This window comes from Odocoileus virginianus, chromosome 26 (genome assembly GCF_023699985.2).
Source record: "Odocoileus virginianus isolate 20LAN1187 ecotype Illinois chromosome 26, Ovbor_1.2, whole genome shotgun sequence".
In the NCBI taxonomy this organism is placed as follows: Eukaryota; Metazoa; Chordata; class Mammalia; order Artiodactyla; family Cervidae; genus Odocoileus; species Odocoileus virginianus.
The window spans coordinates 16962261-16988299 of record NC_069699.1 but is presented as its reverse complement, the minus strand read 5'-3'; the positions used below and the strand labels follow the sequence as shown (position 1 = coordinate 16988299).

Below are 26039 nucleotides of genomic sequence, written 5' to 3'. Positions count from 1 at the left end.
TTATTCATTAATCATTATCTGACTTCTTTTATTTAGTCTTTGAGGACTGCCAACATCTCAATTTTTGTTTTCTTCTGATATTCATACTTCAGTTCATAACTCTTATTTTATGGGTCCTTGTCTTTTTTCCTTCTGGAGGGAACTGGATGAATGCTTAAGCTTCCATCTCCACTATCATATTGCTTATTTTCTTCACTGCTTCCGGGGCTACTACTTTTAGTTCTGCAAAGTATCAGCTGATTTTGTCCCATGGTTCATCTCTCATTTCATGCTCTATCTTCTAATTTTATTTAATCACAGGGTATAGTCTCTGTAATATCCTTTTTCCCCATAAAGAATTGTTTTTTCAAAAATAAATTCTCATTCTTGAGTTATATATAGTCATCCCTTTTTACAGAAGCTTTTTGTGGTTTGGATATTTTTGGTTTATTCTTCTGTACATGGATAAGTCTATTCTGGTCTGATCTTCCCTACAAACATAGCAAGAAAACCCCCTTTTTCCATATCATTGCCTGCAAGGACACTCTTGAATTTTTGTTGTTATTGTTGCAACTTAATATGGAGAGCCCAATAATAGAAATACATATGGCCATTGTAGGAGTTTTCTAGCTGGGAGTCTGAGGAGGCAGCTGCAAGCTGCTGTGCAAAGGAATTTGATCTCTTCATGGTTTCTTCTTCAAGTTGGTAAAGTTACTCTATTATCTATTTTTTAGACCTTAATTTTTAACGGGGTCTTCATTATTTTATAGAGTATGGCTAGTCATTATCTTTTTCCTGTTGCTTTTATTTTTGTCTCAGGGATTATTTCTTGGCTTTCTCTTTGATGTCTTTCTTGGCTTGGATCATCCTAGAGCAACTACATCAAAATTTGCTGTTTGAGAATAGATGAGATAATTGCAAGTAGTGGTCCTTGTGGATTCCACAGCTAATCCTATTGACCAGTGTCTGTTTCCAAAATGGAAGAAAAGAAGTGAGACTACTGAGTGTGATCGTTAAGCAAATTATATTTCTTTAGTTCTCTAAACCACTGATCCTAGCAAAGTACCTCAAATTCTGTGGATATGTTTTCAGTGCCAGCAATTGTGGAGGAACGTTTTTCTCTGTGCATGCCTGTGTGCTAAGTCACTTCAGTTGTCCAACTCGCTAGGCTTCCTCCTCTGCCCATGAGATTCTCCAGGGAAGAATACTAAAGTGGGTTGCCATTTCATCCTCCAGGGCATCTTCCCAACCCAGGATCGAATCCACGTCTCTTATGTCTCCTACATTGGCAGTCAAATTATTTACCACTAGCGCCACCTGGAAAGCACATTTATAGAGTTTTGACAGTGTGGTAGATGTGTATTTGATGCAGTGTGTATAGTGTGGGAGGTAGGGGAAAAGTCATAGAGAGGGGTGGGCACATACACCTAAGTCACCATTTATTCCCGAATATCAAGAATTTCATATATCCCATACTCAATAGTTTTGCTTAGCCTTATGCGTCCTTCTGCTATGCTTTATATATTACAAATTGTGTGCTAAAATATTAATGTTTTTCTTTAGTTTTGATAGTTATAATTTTATAGCTATTTTATATAATATTCCGGTAGTTTGTGTACCATAATATATAAATTGCTTCCCTGATGACTCACTGTAGTTTACTCTTTGCATTAATAGGAAATACTGAAATTAATATTTTCATTTTAATGTTACTTTTGGCTTTTTTATTCACATATATTTTAAGAAAGAGTAGGATTAATATATTATAGTGTAATTTTACCATCAGATTCTTCACTCATACTTTTCAAATTGCTTTTTAAGATATTTATACCAGTTTATTTATACAACATCTTTAGCAATATGTAACCATGCTTTCTACTCAAACTTAGCAGCATCTGGTGTAATTTCTTCTATATGTTAACTGAATCAATTAGCTAGAAGTGGAAATGACCAAATTGGCAAGGTAATTATTTTCTTAGCTTATTATAAGTTTGCTGGTAGATTAAACATATATAGAATAGATTTAAAAATTAATACATATATTTAACTATCTCATTTATGTGATAGTGATGTTCCATAAACTCTTTGAAGGGAGATTCTGGATTTCTGAAGCTCAAACAATAGTTTACAAATGGTACCTAGAATGTCAGCTTCATCTGATAATCCTCTTGTAATAACTATTTATATGGTTCTCTATGAGAATAGCAAAATCACTGGCCAGCAGTTTAGAAAGTTTATATCATGCCCTAACATCTTCATGGTCTTTTTTGAAATGAAGAGTACCGGTGCCTTCTCTTGGTAAGGTTGTATTCTCAAATATGGCTTCAAAAACAATGACATTCACTTGTCAAATATTTGCTCTTTACCTATTATATGTCAGGTCTTCAGACTCATCCAACATATAAAACAACACGAATTTCAGAACAGAATGTAGATCAGTTTTCTGTCACTGTGTCACAAATTACCATAAATTTAGCAACACATGTTTATTACCTCACAGATACTCTAAGTTACAAGTCAGGGCAAAGTCACATGTCTGCATTCAAGGTGTCAGCCGAGGCTGGAGTGTCGTCTGAGACTTGACTGGGGAAGAATGCAAGTCCAAGCTCACTGAAATTGATGACAGAATTCATTTCCTTGTGGCTTTGTGACCCAGTGCCCTGGCTTTGTACTGGCTGTCAGACAGAGGCCACCGTAGTCTGAGACTCATGACAGTTCTCTCCCATGGTGATCTCTCTGTGGATATTACTTCTTCAGGGCCAGCTGAAGAGTCTCTCACTCCACTGTGCTAAGAAGGAGTCCCATAATATGTAAACATAGGCGTCATATGCCCAGTAACTGCGCCCTATTCTATTGATTTAAATTATCTGTCTGCACTCCAGGGGAAGAGATTATACAAGGTTTCATATCATCAGGTCACCTTAGTGTGTATCCAAAACAGAAGGTCATCCAAAGAGTTTGAATTTTTCTCTTTGAAATTATATAACACAGGAACCTCCTGCGGTGTTCTTCTTTATGTTCAGTTGATTCCCTCATTTATCTACTTTGTTTTTGTGAAAGTCCTCATGCTGTGTTACACTCTTGAGTCTGTACTTGGGGAATTTGCATGATAATAAAACTCTATTTTAAGGGTTTTTATTATTTCATCACAAACATTTGTTTCAGGATCAAACCATACAAAGCCTAAGAGTGTCATTGCTCTAATTTGTTCCCATAAATAAATTTCACTTATCATTAAGCATATTCAAAGGGCACTCTCAAGGTCATTTTGATTTAACTAAGACTTGCTGGAAGTTAACGAATTATCTGTCCATTATTAGAAGAAAATAGATCCCAACTGTAGTATTTGGTTGTAATTTTTATTTAAATTATTTTAATATGTATTAAGGTGTCTCCTGCAATAGTCTGTTTAACTATAGAAGTCTTATTTAGTCATGTATTAATCATTTTCTGTATTAGATATGATGATTTCTTTTTGAGTTACATTTTGCCATTTGTAATTTTACCACTTACACTAATCCATGGGAAATCATGAAAATTCAATTCATGTGAATGAATGTTTATAATTCAGGCATTTGAAACAAAGGACAATCATTCATTCTGGAATAATTGGGCGACTCTGTACAACATCGTTGCTGGCGTTCTAGCAGACACTGATATAGCTGTTGCCTCTGGAGTGCCTCCCCTAGTGTGTCTGACATCTTTTTCGTTTTCTCATTTAATTCACTATGTTGTCCCTCAGAAAGTACAGTCATTGCGATCACAGAGACCTAGGATTGTGCCCACCTTTTTCAGTACAACTTTAAATAAAATACTGTTCTCTCCTTTGAAATTCTCATGGGCATAGCAATACATACATCATGAGAATAGTAATACTACCTTCTTCCTGCCTGCAGATGTGACTGCTCTTAAAATGAAATGTCAAAATAAAGTACCTATCACTGAAAAAATACAAATAACTCAACAAATTGGAGCTGTTTTTTTTTTTTAAGTCACAGTTATTCCTAAAAAGCATAAAAGGGCAGCATCACTGCCATGTGGTAGCATCAAAACCAAATCGTGAAATTTTCACTGGCTGTCATATCAGATAAGGCTCTTTTGGTTGTAAGTGGCATAAATACAACTCACAAAGAAAGAGAGGCAGGAAATACAATTTCTTAGAAAATACAAAAATCCAAGGTGGTTCCTTGTTTTAGGGATTGTTGGACCCCTGGGCTCAAATACTTTGTCAGATTTAGGTCTCTTCCATTGTCTTGCATATACTTTGCAATGAGTCTTCACTTAGTCACAGTCTGTTTACCACAGTAAGCAGAAGGGTATTCCTTCCTAATGTTTCTTGAAAAATACTTGTCTTTAGCTCTGATGTTACAAATTTATGTCCTATTTTCATCACTGACCTGATAGCTGCAGCACATGGACCAAGAATAGATGAGGAGAAGTGCTGATAACCTGTGGGGAAAAGGGTTATTGCTGGGTATTATAGCAATAAATAAGACAGCAGACATTCCTTATAGCTATGTTTAAGCTAAATGCCCAGGTATATGTAAGTTACAGGGGTTTTGGCAATAAGAAATAGATACTGATTCTAATTAACACTAGCAAAAACTTAATTTATTAGTGGGGAAACAGGAAGTAGGAATTTCAGCATACAGCATCTTCAGGAATCCAGTCTTGAGCCCTTATTTAAGGAGAATTTCCTCTAAATCTTGCATTGTTGAAATAAAACATTAAATTCTTGGGCAAGGGTGAATGATTCAGCTAGCTTGGATCATGTTCCCATCCTTTGCACAGCAGTGGAGGCCTTTGTGAGGCCACCATGCCCAGCGCTGGCTGCACTAAGCATGTTTCCACAAGGAGAGGGGGAGTTTCCCAAATCATAATCTAATGGGCTTTTCCCAAAAAAAGTGGAAATGGACACTGACAGGCAAGAGTAACAGAGGACTCCATAAGCATGCTCTTCACTCTCATGGTGGAGTCATTTCCACAAGAGGCTGAAGGAATTTGGAATCATATATTCTGGCTTTTAATCATGGCTCTACTACAAAGTATGTTGTATGACTTAATATCTCCATATTTTGGCTTTCTCGGTGTGGATGGTATTGCTATCTATGATTTGAATATCTAGAACAGGAAATGCTAGTAGCTTTGATAATGGTAAGATGAAGATGTGGTCAACCCCCTGTTGGCTAGGGTGATACATTAATACTTTTGAGGTGGGCGTGGCAACCCACTCCAGTGTTCCTGCCTGGAGAATCCCCATGGACAGAGGTGCCTGGCAGGCTGCAGTCCTTGGGGTTACAAAGAGTTGGACACAACTGAGTGATAAAGCATAAAGCACACAGATTAATACTTTTATCTAAAAATCTGACAAATGTTGACATAGGAGTAATTGTGTATTTTTACCCCAAAGGAGTAGAAATCATAATCTTCTTTTAGCTTCATAGCATCATTCACTGGAAGGATTCATGGGGTGAGAATAAGTAGATTGAATGATTTCCCTGATGGCGATTGTGACCCCTGGCAGCTCAGATGGTAAAGAATCTGCCTACAATGCAGGAGAACCAGGTTCCATCCTTGGGTTGGAAAGATCCCCTGGAGAAGGGAATGGCAACCTACTCCAGTGTTCTTGCCTGGAGAGTCCCATGGACAGAGGAGCCTGGAGGGCTACAGTCCACGGGGTCACAAAGAGTCGGACACGACTGAGGGACTGACCCTTCACTTCGTATGACCCCTTAGAAGAGGTTTCATAATATTCCTGGGCTCAATTATTAATCTGAGGAGTGGTGTGGGAGAATGCATGGTCTTGTATTTACCTTCTAGCCTTAAAATTTATGACAGTGAAGCAGACAAATGAGAGGTAGGTTACTGTATAGAACTATCAATATTTTTACCATAGATAGCCTTTTGAGCATTGACTAAGAGATATTCATTTAAACATGTACATGTATTAATTTGTTCAATCTCCATAATGCCCCTATGAGGTAGACTCATCATTTCCTTGTTAGAATTTAGGACACTGAGACACGGAGAGTTGATAAAATTGCCCAGCTTCTTCCCTGTAGAAGCAGCAGAGTAGGGTTCCAACCCAGACACTCAGTGAGTATCCTGTAAGCTGTCATCCACCTACATACGAACGTACTGATCGTTTATCCACTGTACTGATGAGTGGACTCATTAGGATTTTGTAAGATGTTGAGGTGGCTTGAATATAGTGCAAAAATATGAAGAATGGATGCATTTTAATGGGAAGTTCTCTCTGGAGAAGAACGATAGCAGTGGGAGAAATAGAGAAAAACAAATGAACTTCTTCCCACTCCCCACTCAGCTTCCCCTAGACACACTTTTTCTCTGGCTGACAGATGTTTAATGCTTCTTTATGTTTCTAGACTCCATGTATCAGCAGTTTCCCACCTTCTACTTGAACCCTTATGTAGCAAAGAAATTACCTACTCAAACTGGTTAAATTAATAATGATATAAATACAGGTTCTCACATTTTAGAACAGAAACAAGCACAGTGTTATACCCGGCACTTGAATTAAAAATTAATATAGAAAAGGCACCATGGAGATGCTTATCACTTTAAAGTAATACATATCTTAAGAGCAGCCAAGATCATATAATGCAGGGTTTTGGGTTGTTTTTTTTTTTTTGCATCCTCTATCAGAGGTCACCAGGTTGCTCTTCTGTAGAAGTTACGTGAATCATTGTCATCTGATTAAGTATGTGCCAGAACTGCTCTTTAGTGTTCAGCTCTGAGTTAAGGTTCATTTCTCAGTAGGAGGCATTTGGTATAGTTTTGGTGCTTCTCTTGTAAGTGTTCAAGATTCCTCTGAAGTTAATGAGAGCAGTGGAAGGTAAGGAGAAGCTCAGTCCTACAATAGATGTTGGAGATGGGCCAGTGCTTGAAAGAACTTTCAAAGAGATTTTGTTTGTGTAAGAACACATATGTATACACACACAAACATTATATAGATATATTATATTTTTACATATATTTATATTTATATATATTTTTTCTAAACAGCATTTGTGAATAGATAGTAGTCTGAAAAAACTTAAAATATGTATTAAAAAAATTTACAGACAGCATTAAGCATGCCTCACAGGAAAAAAATAATGGAGTGAACCAGGGTTGTGAATGTAGGAGTAATTCTGGGAAGTGGCTATTGCTCAAGATGCTTTGTGGTCCATTTATGAATCTCCTAGTGGGAAGATGGTGATATGGGCCATTACCACCTCAACTGGACCACACACAACAGTACTTATACTCACCCATTCATTCCTTATGTGCATCAGCACTGAAAACCTTCCGAGCAATGGTCTTAAACATGGAGCTATCACAAATTGTGTATGTATTATGGGGAGGAGAGTGGGAAGACGGAGGGAAAGAGGAGGACCGTGGTAGGTAGTGCTGCAAGGAAAAAAAAAAATGTCTGGATGTCACCCCTCCTTTTGGAAGGTCCTAGGAGTGAGGCCTGAATTAAGCATTTGGCAAGTGAGTTAGTGATTCTTGGCTTCCAGTCAGTTTTCTTGTTCCATACATAACCCATCCAAAGAATATATGCTCTACAAAAATTGTTCAGATAAGCTCATCAACCAATTGAAAGGTGTCTCATAATACAATATCAGCACTTAAATATTTCCTTAGAATTTAATGAAATTGGCTATATGAGCATATGAACAGATGGCATTCTAAAATATTTTTATCTGAAGTCATTTTTTAATTGGAAGTGTATTTTTTCCCTTCTGGAACACCTTGTGTATTGGCCAAGTTCCAGGGCTAACCAATGAAAGCATCTTTGCTGGGATCTTCCTGGGCAGTGACGTGAGGGATCTGAAGAGGCAAATCACCATAGCAACTGCAGCGACCGCAGTCACCGTAGCAGGTGGCGTTTACTGAACACTTACTATGTGGGAGGCACCGAACTAAGGACTCTCCCTGCGCTCATCTATTTAATCCTACAACCTGTCTGAGAGGTAGATACGATCATCTGTTTACAGATGGGAAAACTAAGGCATTTGGTGTTTGAGTAACTACCCAAGATTCCACAATTAGCCAGAGGCAGATTTGGATTTAACCCACAACCAGGCTCTAAATCTGCCCCCTTAATACTGCCCTCGAGTGGGGCAGGGCCTCAGTTCACCGTTTATCAGGACCCAGTCTGTACCAGTCATGCTGAACCCGGGCCCATGAAAGAAAGGAATCCCAAGACCCTGTGAGCTGCTGGGTAACACGGATGTGAACAAATAACTACAACACCACACTGACAGAGTGTATCACAGATAATCAAGTCAGACAGAGGAGTAAGTGATTGACTGTAAGGAAGAAGGAAAGACTTTATGGATGTAATTACATTTGAGATGCTTTTGATGCACGAGTAAGAGGTTCAAGAAGTGGTGATCCAGAAGGGAGATACAAGCATATGTGCACAGTGCAGAGACGTGAAAAAGCTGTCTCCTGAATATGGGGAGAGTCTCTTCCAACATCTTTTCTCACTCTTCCAACATCTTTTCTCACTCAGATCTTGTTTTAAAAAAAAAAAATGCCAAATTCACAATGTTGGCTCTGGATTGAACCAAAATATACATCAATTTTTCACAAAACATAGGGCAACTTTTCCAAGTCAGACTGAGCTTTTTTTCTTATTTGATTAATGCTTTAAATTATTTTAGACTTTATAAAGACAAGTTTTAGGTTCACCACAAAACTGAGAAGATGTAATTTCCCATCTACCCCCTGCTGTCATACATGAGAGCCTCTTCAATGATCAACATCCCTAACCCAAGTGGTATGTTTTTTACAACTGATGAACTTACAATGACACATTATAACCACCAAAGTCCATAGTTTACATGATGATTCGTTCATTCGAATACTGTACTTTCCAGAGTGTGAACAAGTGCATACTGACATATATTCATCATAACGGTGTAAGCTTTTTATCATAGAAGTTGGAGCAGAGATATGATAAAAAGTAGGGAGGTCAAGTCTGAGCATTTACCTTCGCTTTGCCCACCATAGACTTTTTCTAGACCAGACCAGGTGAGAATAATCTAGATGGAAGTGGAAGAAAATGGACTGAAGTATCAGAGGATAAGAGGAGAAGTAAAAAGGGAAGGGTTTCTCAGCGTCAGTCTGTTTGGAAGGGGTATGAGTCAGTCAATGTCATTTTGAAGTTCTTGTAATTCCTGAGAGATGTATGTGGGACTCGTACAGTGACATGATGAAAAACTAATATGTGGAGGCATTTGCCATGTGCCAAACACCATGTTGAGTGGTTTGTCAGCTATAATTCTTATAATTCAATCTACCTGCTCACCTACCTGACTGCGGTAGCTACTTTTATTAGTGACAGTTTGCAGATGAAGACTCTATAACCACTAAGAAGCCAAGTTAAGATTCTAACTTAGGCCTGATGGACTCAATTTTGGTTGCTTAGGATGGATTTCGGCCTCCTGACTTAGCATTATCACAGTCCTTTCTAGGTGACTCCTTTCTGTGAATCTTCAGATGATAGTGAAATCTGGATATTTATGGAGACATATGAGTACCCTAATGGGATTTCCCAGTAAATTAAGAGCTTGTCTGAATACAGATTCTTATTTTCAAAACTATAGGGAGAGTAATGTTAAAATAATTCTGTGTTGAACAAATTTAAAGCTGTTACCGAGTTTTGGTTCTGACTTTTCTTTTTCTTTTTTTTGCTTCAGAATCTGATTATGTGTCTTGAAATAGAGACTTGAATATATATGTCCTAGTTTAGAATTCTGGAAAACTTTGTAATTGAAGTTAGAGAATTACATTTTGAATTGAGAAAGCACAATTTATTTAATCTGCTTATTTCAGCTTTCCAAGATAAGATTTGTCGGAAGGCTAAAATGTCTTCCTGACCACTGGCAAGTTCTTCTAAATGGGCACTTTGATTAATTATGATCCTTCCCCTGATTAAACATCAATGACTAATTCTCTAATACAGGGGGATGGAAGCACTGCTATAATTGCTAGAAAATGTGTGGATAGAATTTGGAGAAAAATATAGTTATGATTATGATATCAGATTGTACCAGCTATTATAATTAAAGTTTCTTAAAGTCTTCCACCTTATTTAATCTGTGCAAGGAGAATAAAAATTTGTAATAGGAGTTTTGAAAGACTCTATGATCTTTTTGTAATTGTACAAACTATAAGCAATAGAGTAATGGGTACTTAATGAATATCCATTATGTGGGACTCATTGTCGTGGAGGAAAGAAAAGTGTGAAATGGCTGGAACTGCTCTATTAAGTTTTCACAAGTATCATGACTTTTGATCAGGTCAGAACCTTCCTTTTACAAAATGACTCAAACCGCAGTGAGTAAACCCAGTGATGGGATTTCCATGGAATTTCTTGGCTGAAGGGAGGCCATCAAATCCACCCCCTTCCCACTATTATTTAATATCTTCTTAGCTTCAACATTCCTTTTGAGAGACTACCTCATCTTTTCTTGATTACTTTACACCGTGAGCAATTTATCATGTCCTAAAGTGGTTCATGATATTTTTAAGGATTTTGGAACATGTTAAGTTTTCTTCCTGCAGTTTCTCCCTGAGGGTCTTACTTTTAGTTTCACCATAGTTAAATATTTGTAACACATTTTTTTTTTAAGTGGCTTTCAATTATTGGTTTAGATATTCATGGGCTTCCCAGGTGGCTCAAATGTTAAAGTATCTGCCTGCCAGTGCAGGAGATGCAGGAGACATGAGTTTGATCCCTGGATCAGGAAGATCCCCTGGAGTAGGAAATGGTAACCCACTCCAGTATTCTTGCTGGGAAATCCCATGGACAGAGGAGCCTGGTGGGCTACAGTCGGGGGGTCGCAAACAGTCAAACACAACTGAGCACACAGACGTGTGAGTTAGATGCTTATGTGATCCATAATTCAAAAATGCATATTAAGTTACCAGTTTGTACTTATTGTAAGTTAGCAAAGATCAAAAAGATTAATGTCACAGTGTTGGCAAGATTTAGAAAAACAAGCATCATCGAACACTGTGATGGGGGAGAATAAATCACACAAGCTCTCTGCAAGGCAATTCAGCAATATCTATTAAAATTAAAACTGCACAAACCCAGTGACCCATTAATTCCACTTCCAGAAAATGTGCTCTATGTGTGTGTGTGTGTGTGTGTGTTAGTTACTCAGTAATGTCTGACTCTTTGTGACCCCGTAGACTGTATGTAACCCACCAGGCTCCTCTGTCCATGGAATTCTCCAGGCAAGAATACTAGAGTGGGTTGCAATTCCCTTCTCCAGGTGATCTTCCCAACCCAGGTTTCAAACCCAGTCTCCCACATTGCAGGTGTATTCTTTACCATCTGAGCCGTCAGGGAAACCCAAGCATTACCATAACACTTTTAAATGTTTAAAATAGAAACCTTTATAATAGCCAAAGAAAAGGAATCCTGATGCAAATTACAATGGGATTTAGGAAAATGAAATTATGTCATATTTAAGCAGAAGTAGTGCTTTAATAAAGTTCTGAAAAATAAGGTAAGTTTTAGAAATGGAAACCAAATTTGACCTTTTAGCATGCATTCTGATATTCATCAGAAAATATATCCCTGCTTCATTAGTATTAATAATGACCTACAATCAGCTGTGTGTGCATGTGATACTCTGTCATGACCAGCTCTTGCGACCTCATGGACCGTAGCCCACCAGCTCCTTTGGCCATGGGATTTCCCAGGCCAGAATACTGGAGTGGGTTGACATTTCGTACTCCAGGGGATCTTCCTGACCCAGGAATCTAACCTACACAGGTCTCTTGCATCTCCTGCATTGACAGGCAGATTCTTTAACACTGTGCCACCCATAATCAACTATACTCCAGTATAAAATTAAAATGTAAAAAAAAAACCAAAACAACACTTTTAGTGGTTAAAGTTGATTCGTACTGCCTGGTTTGGGTTCCCCTCTCTACCATTTACCATCAGCATCTCTTCTGATGAGTTACTTATGTCTCTGGGCCTCAGGTTCTTAACTATTAACAACAGTACCCATATCATCTTTGTATGATTATGATAAGATAATGCTCATAAAGTACTTAACATTGGGCCTAGTCTATAAGAACACACTCAATAAAGTCATCCTTTAACAAATGTGCTTTAATGACACATGTATCAAGTATCTAAGATTGATTCTTTATATGACATAATAACCTTTCTTGGGGGAAAATACTTTTTTTCACATTTTTTTTTCCCTGGCAACACCAGAAGATGATATTTTCTTTTATGTCTTGAGGAAATGATCATTAGGTTACAGATACTCTTTGGTTGCAAAATAGTGCAACCGTTTTGGATTTGCAAAAAATCCTAAAACAATTATTGAGGGATAATTGTTAACCTAACAGATAAGAAAAAGGTTTGTGACATTTTCCCAGTATATACTCCTCATTAGAAATGATGTTTTGCTTTCCTCTTTATTATTCTTGAAAGGAGTCAGATCAAAGATTCTTTCATTAAACTCATCGAAGTTTTTTTTTTTTTAAACTCATCTTAGGCCCAGCCCCTGCAATATGACATTCATCTTTCTTTGTACTGCCTATAATGAGACTGAATTCTTCATAATATTCATTTATGTGACCCTACTCTAGATCCATGTTTATACCTAATTAGTATCTAAGCACCTCCCTTATTAGAATACACTTTTCAGTCTTTAAGTTAGATAACCAGGTTTTAAAGCCTTTCGCTTTAAACTGATGTTACCTTTCTTGTTGCTACTAATCAACCAGGCAGTAAATAGCAGGAACAGCCAGTGCTTTCCTTCCTTTCTACTTAGATGTGGATGTCCTGGCTATTTGTAATAGTCCTTCATGCATTGTGCTTCTGTAATTTTCTGCTCCTGTAAATAGTGTTGTTCAGCTCCTAATAGGTAAGCCAAGTCATTCAGTGTATTTGAGACAGCATTCTCTGTACATGGGTGGGTACAGACTCTTGCTTCTTAAGCTTCTCTGAAGAAATGTTTATGCTAGTAATTTGGCCACCACCTACACGGATGGCGGTGCTGGTCAGCACTCCCAGGGTGCCCATGCTGCTCAAGTAGTGACTGGGCTTTGTCTCCAGTTCTCAAGGACTGTGATACAGATTATACCCACACCTCTAGACATCTGACCTCAGTCATGGCAAGGCCCAGCGCATCCTTATCTTGCATTTCCATCGTGCTTCCCTGCATACCACTGTCACAGGAAAGGTGCAAACGCATTCCACTCTCAATGGAAACATAGCTTGTTTTTGAGCTGCCTACACAGATAATAGTCATCATTTCTCAACTAGGTGAGAAGAATATACATATAATTTGCTCCTCACCCAGAATTAACTATATCTGGGGCTCAGAAGTTCTTTGAAAGGAAAAATACAACCTACTTAGAAAATGTTTGAATGAATCATAGGGCATAGATTAGAGCAATATGGCAAAGGCAACAAGATGTACTTACTGGGTGCCTAGGATGTGCCACACAGTACTTAGATCTTTTAAATATTTTGTCTCATTTTATCTTTACTACAGATGTGGATGGATATGAGCATTTTCCTTTTTCAAAAGAAGGAAAAGGAGGAGGTGGGGAGGATTGATGGTCGCCACGCCTCAGGCAATGTGACTTGATAGCAACTCTTAGCAAGAGAGTGAATTTTTCCCACTGCTTGAATATGGGCTGCCCTGGTGACCTGCTTTGACCATTAGAGTATGTTGGAAATAGACAAAATGCTTGTTTCCAGTGCTAGCAAGAGTCATTGCCTTCTTTTACTTTCTGTCTTTGAACTCTGCCCAGATGCCTTAGCAACAAGCTTAGATGGGCCTTTTAGATGATGAGAGATCCAATGCTCACTTACTACACTAGTCAGGATAAGAGCCAGCCACCCACCAGGCAGATGAGCCATACCTTTCCTAGAACACCCAGTCCCAGCCTCTAACTCAGCTGACTACAGACCCATGTTCCAGCCCTTAAAGGGCAGCCGTGCCTGGCCCAGATCAGCAAAACCACTCACAGATTCCTGAGCAGCAGTAAATGCGTGTGGTTTCAAACCGCTTTGCTTGGGGCGGCTCGTTCCCCAGCAGCCGCTGTCTGACACAGGGAGCTCTCTTCCTGTTGGTCTTCCTTCTCAGCCACACAAGGCACCGATGCTGTTAATTTTACAAAAGGAATAATTAAGTGCTTCTTCATGTACAAAGTTCACTCATTTGGTCCTCAGTGAATTTCAGAGGATAGTATCTTATCTCCATTCACGCTCAGCGGAGGCCCCTTGCCCCAGTCACTGGGTCATTAGGGGCAGCGCTTGAATTTAAGCAGAATCCTGAGGCCCCTGTCCTTTCCCTTTTGACACTTCTCTTGTCCCCAATCCCTTTCTGATGTTGATGTTTAGCAGTTGGCTTAAGAAATCTTCAACTTTAAATAGTTTTTGCTGGGGGTCCCACAGAATGTCTGGTAGACAATTACTCTTTTTTCTGTCCTTTGCAATTTGGGGCCACCCCAGGTGGTAGGGGAAAAAACCCAAAACATAAAACCCCATTTCTTCTCTTCAAAATCCAACCCCACAGTGTTAAAGGATATATTGCTCACACTACAGAAGTGGATCAAAGTGATGTCCAACACAGCATTCTTCAAATTGTGTGGAAAGTTTCTTTTTCTGGGTGTGGTAGTTTGCTCCTATGTAAAATATCAATATGACTAATCCTACCTTATAGACTAATTTTAAGTATGAAATGAATAACTTTCATCTGGCATGTAGGCCAGTATCCAGAATATAATAGGTTCTGAATAAGGGAAATTTCTCCTACCACTGTTCCTTCTCAGTTTAGTTCAGTTGTTCAGTCACGTCCGACTCGTTGCAGTCCCATGTACTATAATATGCCAGGCTTTCCTGTCTATTACCAACTCCCAGAGCTTGCTCAAACTCATGTCCATCGAGTTGGTGATGCCTTCCAACAATTTCATCCTCTGTTGTCCCCTTTTCCTGCTGCCTTCAATCTTTCCCAGCATCAGAGTCTTTTCCAGTGAGTCACTTCTTCTCATCAGGTAGCCAAAGTATTGGAGCTTCAGCTTTAGCATCATTCCTTCCAATGAATATTCAGAACTGATTTCCTTTAGGATTGACTGGTTTGACCTCCTTGAAATCCAAGAGCCTTGCAAGAGTCTAATCCAACACCAAACTTCAAAAGCATCAGTTCTTCGATGCTCAGCTTTCTTGATGGTCCAACTCTCATATCTATACATGGCTACTGAAAGAACCATAACTTTGACTGGATGGACCTTTGTTGGCAAAATAATGTCTCTTGCTTTTTAATATGCTGTCTAGGTTGGTCATAGCTTTTCTTCCAAGGAGCAAGTGCCTTTTAATTTCATGGCTGCAGTCACTATTGAAGTGATTTTGGAGCCCAGGAAAATAAAGTCTCTCACTGTTTCCACTGTTTTCCCATCTATTTGCCATGAAGTGATGGAACCAGATGCCATGATCTTAGTTTTTAGAATGTTGAGTTTTAAGCCAACTTTTTCACTGTCCTGTTTCCACTTTCATCAAGAGTCTCTTTAGTAGTTCTTCGCTTTCTGCCATAAGGGTGGTGTTATCTGCATATCTGAGGTTATTGATATCTCTCCTGGCAATCTTGATCCCAGCTTTTGCTTCCACCAGCCTGGCATTTTGCATGATGTACTTAAATAAGCAGGGTGACAATATACAGCTTGATGTACTCTTTTCCCAATTTGGAACCAGTCTGTTGTTCCATGTCCCATTCTAACTGTTGCTCTTGACCTCCATATAGATTTCTCAAGAGGCAGGTAAGGTGTCTAGTATTCCCATCTCTTTAAGAATTTTCCACACTTTGTTGTGATCCACATAGTCAAAGGCTTTGGTGTAGTCAATAAATCAGAAGTAGATGTCTTTCTGGAACTCTCTTGCTTTTTCTATGATCCAGTTTTCAATTTGATCTCTGGTTCCTCTGCCTTTTCTAAATCCAGCTTGAACATCTGGAAGTTCTCAGACCACGTACTGTTGAAGCCTCTCTTGGAGAATTTTGAGCATTAATTTGCTAGCATGTGAGATGAGTGCAATTGTGCAGCAGTTTGAACATTCTTTGACATTGTCTTTCTTTGGGATTGGAATGAAAACTGACCTTTTCCAGTCCTGTGACCACTGCTGAGTTCTCCAAATTTGCTGGCATATAGAGTGCAGCACTTTAACAGCATCATCATTTAGGATTTGAAATAGCTCAGCTGGAATTTCATCACCTCCACTAGCTTTGTTCATGGTGATGCTTCCTAAGACTCACTTGACTTCACACTCCAGGATGTCTGGTGAGTGATCACACCATCGTGGTGTCTGGGTCATTAAGATCTTTTTTTTTTTTAATATAGTTCTTCTGTGTATTCTTGCCACCTCTTCTTAATATCTTCTGCTTCTGTTAGGTCCATCCCATTTCTGTCCTTTATTGAACCCATCTTTGCATGAAATGTTCCCTTGGGATCTCTAATTTTCTTGAAGAGATCTCTAGTCTTACCCAGTCTGTTGTTTTCCTCTATTTCTTTGCATTGATCACTTAGGAAGGCTTTCTTATCTCTCCTTGCTATTCTTCTCATACCTGTCCAAATTTAAGTGAAGCAACGATCTGAATAGGAGTTTGTGTGGGCAGACTTTATCTCAAAGGGTCACACAGCTTATGTAACAGTTACTGGAGTGTATTGTTGCAGTGCAAACATAGTCATGGTCAATATCTAAATGAATGGATGTTGCTGTGCCAAGAAAACTTTATTCACAGAATCCAGACAATACTCTATGGGCCATAGTTTGCTGAACCCCTGATCTGAAATCTGTGTTACTGTCTCATATCAATTCTGCCTTTATTTTGGCTTTTTCTGCTTTGGCTTGATACTAGGTTTTGTGGAGCTCAACAGAGGCAGAACCTTCCTGAGACTTAACCCTCTAGGTTAATTTCTACTCTAGGAGTCTCCCTTCCTAGCCCTTGAATTTTCTACGAACATCCTCCTAAATATCCATAACTCACACCACCATCTCTTAAGAATATAATTTCTGACCCTGGGCACTATAGGTAGAGAAGGCCATTTTTTTTTTTAATCTAGAGAATTTTCCTGAGGACTCTTAAGAGATACTGTTCATTTAACTGGTTTTCAAAAGCCAAGGTCTAAGAGCAAGAAGCACAGGAGTTAAGACTTTGTGCTGCTTCTTTCAGCATGAGGCTGAAAGGCTGAAGGCTTCTCTCAAGGCTTCAATTCACAAGTTAGTTCTGCCTTTCTTCTGAAATCAGAGCATCACACACTGTACCAAGTAGCCTGACTGTAACTTTTGATCACATTTTCAATTACTTTTTGCTGCAAGCAATCATCCAGATTTTAACAAGCATCCTGAGTAAAGACACTCTATCATTTTATCAATTAATTCTCCGTAGCCTACTAGAGATAGTGCCTAATAAGAGCAGATATCCACTCTTCCCAGTGGATTTCCATCAAACATCTGTAGGCAGCAAGGAGGGGCAGCAATCTTTTAGCATGGTTTTTTTTTTTGTTGTTGGTGGTGGTGAGTTTTTCATTCTAGTTTGACAGTCTGAGAGCCAGCAGAGGTAGATCTTGGTGGTATGGAATTGAAACTTAGTTCTGGTGGTGGGAGGCCTCATAAAAGAAATACTGATAGTGATGTAGACACAGATATAAAATGGGGTGTAGGACCTTCAAGGAGCTGTGTTAGTGAGAAGCCCTGCACTAAAGGTTCATTAACTTTGCATTGCATCATGGTCATCGAGGGGGTGTTAGAAATCTGTGCATATAGGGCAGAGGTCACAGTCTCTGATGTTTGGATGGACTGAGCAAGCAGTATGAGAAAGTGAAGTGAGCTCAGCACATGCACATTCATGGGGTGAGGTAGGGCTCTGACACCCTGCAGGGGACACACCTTTTGTAAATAAGGGGGCCGCTGTTCCTCTTCAGGGCTTCCTAGTGGCTCGGTGGTAAGGAATCCACCTGCCAATGCAGGAGACACAGGAGATGCAGGTTCAGTCCCTGGGTTGGGAGGATTCCCCTGGAGGAGGAAATGCCAACCACTCCAGTGTTCTTGCCTGGGAAAGCCCATGGACCGAGGAGCCTGCGGGCTACAGTGTCTGTGGTATCGCAAAAGAGTTAGACACAACTTAGCAACTAAACAAAGACAGAAGTTCCTCTTCAGCTGACTTTGGCCATGCAAGCCCGCTACTGCCCCATCCTGGAATTTTTTTAAAGCATCTAGACATATTTTTTTATTATTTTAGTTGAAGTACAGCTGCTTTATGATGTTGTTAGTTTCTGCTGTATAGCCAAGTGAATCTATCAGTTCAGTTCAGTCGCTCAGTCGTGTCCAAATCTTTGAGACCCCGTGGACTGCAGCACGCCAGGCTTCGCTGTCCATCACCAGCTCCCGGAATTTGCTCAAACTCATGTCCATCGAGTCAGTGATGCCATCCAACAATCTCATCCTCTGTTGTCCCCTTCTCCTCCTGCTTTCAATCTTGAAGACTGAAAAATGATTGAAGGCAGAATCAACTATACATATACATATATACACTCATTTTTAGATTTCCTTTCCATTTAGGTCACTGTAGCACCCTGAGTCCCCTGTGCCCTGGGGTAGGTTCTCGTTAGTTGTCTGTTTCATATGTAGCATCAGTAGTGTATATATGTCGATCCCAAGCTCCCTGTTCATCCCACCCCTTCTTCCCCACTTCATATCCATTAAGTTTTTTCTCTACATCTGTGTCTCTGTTTCTGCTTTGCAGATAAGTTCATCTGGAACATTTTTATAAATTCCACATATAAACCATATTGTACAATATCTGTTTTTCTCTTTCTGACTTACTTCACTCTGCATGATAGTCTTTACGTTCATCCACATCTCTGCAAGTGACACAGATTTGTTGCTTTGTGTGGATGAGTAATATTCCACTGTCTATATGTTCCATATCTTCTTTATAAATTCCTCTGCTGATGGACATTTAGGTTATTATTTTTAAATCTTAAAGCTCCCAATTTTAAGATGCACCAAATAAATATATCTGTTGGGAATAAATTTAACCTATTGACTTATAGCCTCTAACCTCAAAAATATTTTTTTATTTGCAAGAAGACATTGCAGTAGTTTGAAATATGGATAAGGGAATTATACATAATAATTAATTATATGTAACTATTAATATATGGTTAAATGTTGGCATATACTGAAGGTCTAGCTTGTAAGAAGGACAATATATCTCCCTCAGCTCTCAAACCTGAAATATCCATTAGCAGCCTAAGTCTCCCACTTCTAGTATTGATACAGGATGTTAAAAAAATTAAAAATGTTTTACCTTTTCCCAGTACTTTTTTGCAAAATTTCAGTCTCATCTCATACTGCTTATTCCTTCACTCATTCTTTCTCAAATGGTTCTTAGCACGGTGTCTGGCACATAAGTAATCAGCATATGGTTATTGAATACATTAAAATGTAATTCAGCCAAGGTCTGCTTAATGTTGACTTTCCTTATTTGATTTCAAATTTGAGAGGACCTTAATCAATGAATGACATAGCACATGAGACTTCATTTGATCAGAAAGGTTTGCTTTGATTTCTGTGTGGGTTGTGAGTGAAGGCATCTATATGAATTACAGACATGAATAATAATAACAGTACTGTCAATAATTGTGATTATAATAATTATTTATGCTTATATGTGGCATGCACTATTTGAATGATTTACATATATCAATTAATATAATACTCATAATTGGCATTATTGATAACCTATACAATAAGGTTACCTATACAATAACTACCTATCTAGGAAGTTGCTTTTTTAAGTTTAATTTAGGAATTTTTAAAAACTGTGAAATTATTGAATAAGACCATCCCACAAGCCTGAGATAAAGCAAGGAAAAGGAAAACTTAGATGCAACACTATTTACTTTTGCGTTAAATATACTCAATCAAGATAGATTATTTACCTACTGTGAGCTGGATGCTGGGATAAATACCAGACTATGCAGTTTGGTGAGCTGGTTATTGAAGGTGTAAGCAGATCTTGAATTTCTAAAGTTGTTCCAATCTTCTGTCAGTATGAAAAATGGGAGATGTAGGAAGCTGGTGGTACTTCAGATTTGCCAGCTGAGTAAGTCACATGGTTTCTCTGACCAGCTTTCCAGGGCACCTTTCCTGATTTCTGTGTAGGCACAGATGCATGTTGCTGCATGTTAGAACATTCCCGAGATCTGTTGGTTTTTAAGGGTCCCAGCTCTGTCATCATGCCTTGGGAGCACGTTTCTCAGCAGTGCTGGCTTACGGCGCCAATCACTACGCCTGTTTTTTCCCCTAAATCCCCTGCTGAAATCCCTGTTTTTTACTTATGGAACTTTTTTATAGCTTCAGTGTAATGGGATGGAACAACATCTTTATTTCTGAGAAAAGTGAACAGGCACTGGTACCACCAACTGAGCTGTTATAACCCCTTTTTGTGCTTGATCTTTTTATCTGATTCCCTGCTGGATATATCTTAGCATCAGAAGAAGATTAAACAAAGATGTCAACTTAAATAATGATTCTGTGACTGGCTAGAGCTAAACGGTCCAGAGAAATAGGACATGCTGTTTACTTCCCCAGCTGTTCACAACACAGGATCTCTTACAGGGTGTGTATGACAACCATGGTGGAGGGTAAAGTGGCCAAAAAACCTATGTGGTTCATCAGAAAATGATCACATTGAGAATGGTCCTTCTCATCTTTAAAATGACAGAGTTGAGCTAGTGTGTGGGTTAAAATCTCTTCCCACGTCATACAGTGGGTCTTTCTCCATGAAATTTGATATGACCACATTCACACTATTCCTTGACCTATGCAGTAGACTATTTGAATGCTGTTGCCTTTATTTTTGCTACTGGTTTACACATGATAATGCAATTATTTAAAAAATGGTGAGTATTATTCAAATGATGGAAACCTTAGTGTTCACTGGGCTTTAAACTGAGTATCTACTTTTGGCAAGTTTTAAGACTTTGGGGTGTAGGATTTTCTCAAACTTGGGCTCTGCCACAGATCATCTAGGTTTCAGCTGAAGGACACTGATACATTTTAGAATTATTTTTCTGCAAACTCATCTCTAGTCCCCCTGAGTGTTCCAGGGTTGTGTGTTAAATGTCTTTCCATTTGTTAATTGTGCCTTTTAATTTGTTTCTTTCAGTGTTGACATAACCCCTTTCCCTTCATGCTTGTACAATATGTTTTCAGACTTTGCCCTTGAAATTTTGCAGACAGGGCTGACAACATGGAGTCATAAAATTGTATAGATTAAAAATCCATTAAAGATCTCTTTCTCATTTTTCATATTGTAAAAGTGAAGTTAGATATACTAAATGGTTTTCTTAAGGCAGTGCTTTACAAACATTTTCATAGCAGTATACAGATAGAAGATAATGATATGCATATGACAAAACTGAATAATCTTTTGAGACTATTAGTGGCTAAAACTGACCAGCCCAGGGCCTCCAGTGACTGAAAGTCTTTTCTGGCCTTCCTAAAGGTGCAAAGATTAATATTAAGCATAGTTTTCACTCATTTATGAAACATTTCATAATACACTGGGCTTCCCTGGTGGCTCAGATGGTAAAGAATCTGCTTACAATGCAGGAGACCTGGGTTTGATCCGTTGGTCAGTAAGATCCCCTAGAGAAGAGAATGACAACCCACCCAGTTTTCTTGCCTGGAGAATTCCACGGACAGAGGAGCCTGGTAGGCAGCAGTCAATGGGGTCACAAAGAGTTGGGCATGCCTGAGCAACTAACACTTCATAATGTATCATCCGCAAAGCTCTGACCTAAATTCACCTGGTAACAGAGCTACCAGTAGGCTAGTCTCCATTGGCTTAGGTTACAATGGCATTTACTGCCTCATGCAGCATAGATCAAGTTGAGACTTGTGCTGTGCATCCAGCTTCTCTGGGACTATCATCAGTCCTTAATTGCACTGGTTCCCGTCTAGTGTGCCGACCATCTGTTGGCTGCATTCTCAGGAGGTTGACAGTGTCCTGATGGCAGCAAAGTGGCATCAGCAGTTCCAGACTTTTCAGACTATTAGCTTAAACTTCCACAAGAATGAGACGCTCCTTCCCAGGATTTCTACAGAAAATCTCACATCTCATTGGTTCGGAATGGAACATGAGCTGAGCCCTAAGTCAATGAGTGTCCTCAGAGAGTGACTGACTGCCTTCTGAGAGTGTGAGCCTGACTCAAATGGGGAAAAGGTAATTGTGCAAAGCAAAACTACAGTGTCCCAAAGACTGAGAACTGGATGGTTGGCAAAAATAACAGATATTCTCTGTAGTCAGAAACCTAGATTTTCAGATTTCTTTATCACTTAAACTTTGTATTATAATCAGGAGAAATACAAAGCAATTAAAATGACTAAATGGAAAGTTAGAACTGAAAAATTGAATATTTAAAGTCATAAATTTATTAGATGAGATTAGCAGAATGTTGGACTTAATAGATCATTTGTTCAATGAGCTTTAAAAAAAGGCAAATAGGAATCAACTAATGGAAGCCCAAATGATTGGAAAAAAAACAACAACAGCTGAGCAAAACCTTAAAAAGCTATGAGGTAATATCCAGTTGCATAACATATATCTGTTTAGATTTCCAAAATGGGAGGAGAGAGAAAAAGAAGTTGAAGATATATCAGAATAAATAATGCCAAAGATGTTTTAAAATGAAGAAAACAATACCTTCCAGATCAAAGACTCTTATTGACCCTCAAGCAGGATAAGAAGAAGAAAATCATATCTAACCATATCATAGTCACTTGCTGAAAACCAAAGAAAAGGACATATTGAAAGTAGGCAGAGAGAGATGTGAGAAAAAGAGGGGGGGGAGGGAAGACATGATCAGCAATGCCTGACTTCTTGTGAAGAATAATAAAGCATCCTTAAAATGTTGAATTGGAAATAAAATAAAAAATGTAAGAAAACCCATAAACCTTGATTCCTAGATCCAGAAGAAATATCTGTGATGGTTAATTTTATGTGTCAACTTGACTGGGCTAAGGGATGCTCAGAAAACTGATAAAATGTGATTTCTGGGTGTGACCCTGAGAGTTTTCTGGAAGATACTAGCATTGAACCATTGAGTAATGGAGACAGCCCTGAGCAGTGCAGGTGGGCATTATACAATTCCATGAGTGCCCAGAAAGAACGAGAAAGTAGGGGGAGGGCACTACGCTGTTTCTTGATATGAAGTATCCCTCTTCTTTCGTCAAATGTTGCTGCTCATGCTTCTGAGGCCTTTGAACTTGAACTGGGACTTAAAACTATTGGCCTCTCTGGGTTCTCAAGCCTTTGGACTTGAGCTGGGCTCCCCTGGTTCTCAGGACCACAGATTGGGATTAGAATTCCAACACCAGCTTTTTCTGGGCCTCCAGTTCACAGATGACAGATGATGGAATTCCTTAGCTTTCATAACTGCCTGAGCCAGTCTGTCATAGTGTCTCATATATGGACACATATCCTGTTGATCTGTTTCTCTGGAGGACCCTGGCTAATACAATGTACTTCAAAAATGAACGTGGAATTTGGAGAATTAATCTCAACAAACTTGCACCAGAGGAAATGACAAACGAAATTCTATAAGTACTAGGAGAATAATGCCTAATAGAAATTTTGATCTTTGGGAAGGAGTGAAGAACACTAGAAATGTAAACAGTAACAAAAATCATGATTTTCTTCTATTCTTAAATTCTTTACAATTAATATTGAAAGCAAAAATGTTAGCAGTTGTTTAGGGGCTTCCGATATATGGGCAAATACAAATTGCAATGGTAGTAAATTGTTCACTTGGGAGTTTCTTAAATTGTTAGTGTCCTCTGAAATAACATCAAAATAATAAACTACTTAGTAATAAATTGAACACATTATGTGTGTGACTTTTACCCTGAAGGTTTCAAACATTGCTGAAAGAAATGAAAGAAACTATAAATGACTGGAGAAATTGAAGTCGCTCATTGTTAGACATAATATTGTTCATGTGCCTTTGAATGCTTTTTAAATAAAATCCTTTCTCCTTCTGTGTTAGAGCATACGTTTGTTCTCAAAACAGAGCATGCTTCTAACTACAATGAAACTTTATTAGAAATACAAAAAATTATGAGATTTCTGCAGTTTTCTAGCTCTTCTCCCTTGGAAATGTGAGAGTTGAAGCACCAGTGATATGATAATTGTGAAAGTAAAAGTGTTCATTGCTCAGTTGTGTCTGAGTTTTTGTGACCCCATGGACTGTAGCCTATCAGGTTCCTCTGTCCATAGGATTCTCCAGGCAGGAATACTGGAGTGGGTTGCCATTTCCGCCTCCAGGGGATCTTCCCGACCCAGGGCTCGAATCCAGGTCTCCTGCATTGCAAGCTGATTCTTTCCCATCTGAGCCACCAGGGACTGTTTTTTGTAATTGTAACCCCAAGCAATTAGCTTATTGCCTTTACCCGAGAAACATTATAAATTGCTGGAGGAAAGCCTTAACTTTGGACTTCCTTTAGTGAGGTGGCATATCTCTGGAAGGAGCCCTAGATACTGTGTCTACGAAGTTATTACAAGAGACATTGGCTCCTGTGTGCTTAGAGCTTCTAAGGAAAGTGAACCTCACATCCACAGTGGGGATTGTGTCTCCTTTCACCCCAGCCATCATCACTTTGTAGATCAAAGACAGTCATTCCTGGATGACTATTTAAATAGACATTAAGTTCTACTTTGAACAGAACTATACCCTGCTGACAAGTTCTTACCTGATCTAAATCTTTTCTCATAGACTGGTAACAAGTGTGGCCAATTTGGACTATGTGAGTCTGAATGAGACATGGATAAGACATTAAATCGTTTCCTGGTAGATATCACTGTCCATTTTCTAGTCATCTATAGATTCAGTGCAATCCCAGTTGAATTCCCAGAAGGACTTTCTTGTGCAGAGATTGTAAAACTGATTCTATAGTTTATATAAAAATGCAAGTGGACTACGTCAGTAGCCAAAACATTCTTAACAAGGGAAAATATTCTTGGAGGATTTACAATCCCAGATATCAAGACCTATTATAAAGCTACAGTAATTGAGAGACTATCACATTGACATACAGATAGAAAAAGAGATCAATGAAATAGAGTCCAGAAACTGCCATTACTCATGTATGTCAACAGATTTTCTACAAAGGCCCCAAGATAGTCCAGTAGGGTTAGGAAAGTCTTTTCAACCTCTATTGCTTGAAAAACTATATATCTCTCTATATTTTTTAAATGATCTTCAACTCTTAACCTCTCAACATACGTAAAAATTAAACAGAAACAAAAACATTAAAACTATTAAGTTCTTTTAAACAAGAAAAAAAAAAACACTTAATAGTATACATGCATGACCTTAGGGTAAGCAAATATTTCTTAGGATATAAAAAACACTAATTATAAAAGAAAAGAAAGAGTAGATAAATTTGGCTTTGTCAAAGCTAAAATTTCTGATCATCATAAAGGCAAATCACAAATTAGGAGGAAACCTGGTGTATAAATATCTTGTATATATTGTGTCTTAGGAAGAAAGAATGCCTGCAAATCAATAATAAAAAAGACATAATCCAGAGAAAAGTTTGAAGACTTAATGAAAACTTCACAAAAGAAAATGTACAAAAGGGAAATAAGCATGTGACAAGCACCGCAGTGTCATTATCATCAGAGGAAGGCCAGTAAAACTGTGTGAGATGCCACCTTACTGCCACCAGAATGGCTAATACTAAAAGTGAAAAGTGAAAGTGAAGTCGCTCAGTCGTGTCCGACTCTTTGCGACCCCATGGACTGTAGCCCACCAGGCTCCTCCATCCATGGGATTTTCCAGGCAAGAGTACTGGAGTGGGGTGCCACTGCCTTCTCCAAGGGATCTTCCCGACCCAGGGTTTGAACCTGGGTCTCCCACATCGCAGGCAGATTCTTTACCGTCTGAGCCCCCGAGCCACTAGTTTTTTACTAAAAAATACTATAACTAATACTGAAAGCAAG

At 38.7% G+C, this 26039-nt stretch overlaps 1 protein-coding gene and 1 long non-coding RNA gene across 9 annotated transcripts in view; one reads left to right on the top strand and one right to left on the bottom strand.

Annotated features, from left to right (window-relative positions):
* GRM7 (glutamate metabotropic receptor 7) overlaps nucleotides 1-26039 on the top strand; it is an 871847-nt gene that overhangs the window by 359642 nt on the left and 486166 nt on the right. The gene's annotated exons all lie outside the window — the stretch shown is intronic.
* Nucleotides 18249-20275, bottom strand: LOC139031295 (uncharacterized). Its single transcript, XR_011483780.1, has 2 exons — nucleotides 19975-20275; nucleotides 18249-18513 (listed from the first exon to the last, which is right to left on the bottom strand). It is a non-coding gene; the product is annotated as an uncharacterized lncRNA (long non-coding RNA).